This window comes from Pocillopora verrucosa, chromosome 5 (genome assembly GCF_036669915.1).
Source record: "Pocillopora verrucosa isolate sample1 chromosome 5, ASM3666991v2, whole genome shotgun sequence".
In the NCBI taxonomy this organism is placed as follows: Eukaryota; Metazoa; Cnidaria; class Anthozoa; order Scleractinia; family Pocilloporidae; genus Pocillopora; species Pocillopora verrucosa.
Genome location: NC_089316.1, coordinates 1 through 366, shown reverse-complemented (window position 1 = coordinate 366; position 366 = coordinate 1).

Below are 366 nucleotides of genomic sequence, written 5' to 3'. Positions count from 1 at the left end.
CGCTGCTCATTGAGCAGCTCATATATTAAACTGATTTTGGAACTGGGCTGTGGAAAAGAGGCTGCCTCGTCCCAGCCACGGGTTGCCTCGGTATAGCACTACCTCCGAGTGCGGCCCACTTCCCTTGGGGAAGACACATTCAATCCAAAACAAGTCAACGGTATAGCATCTTATGTTTACAGGAGCCCCCCGCCCGCCCTTAGAGGGGAAGAGGTGAAGAGGGATGCTAATTCAGACAACAGACAATGGCAGGAACGGCCGCTGGCCTACGTTTTCTGAAGTGCGCAAAGCCACTACCACAAGGACCTAGGGGTAAGTGGATTTTTTCACCGAGGGCAGACGCTGAAAAAGCATACTTACCTGACG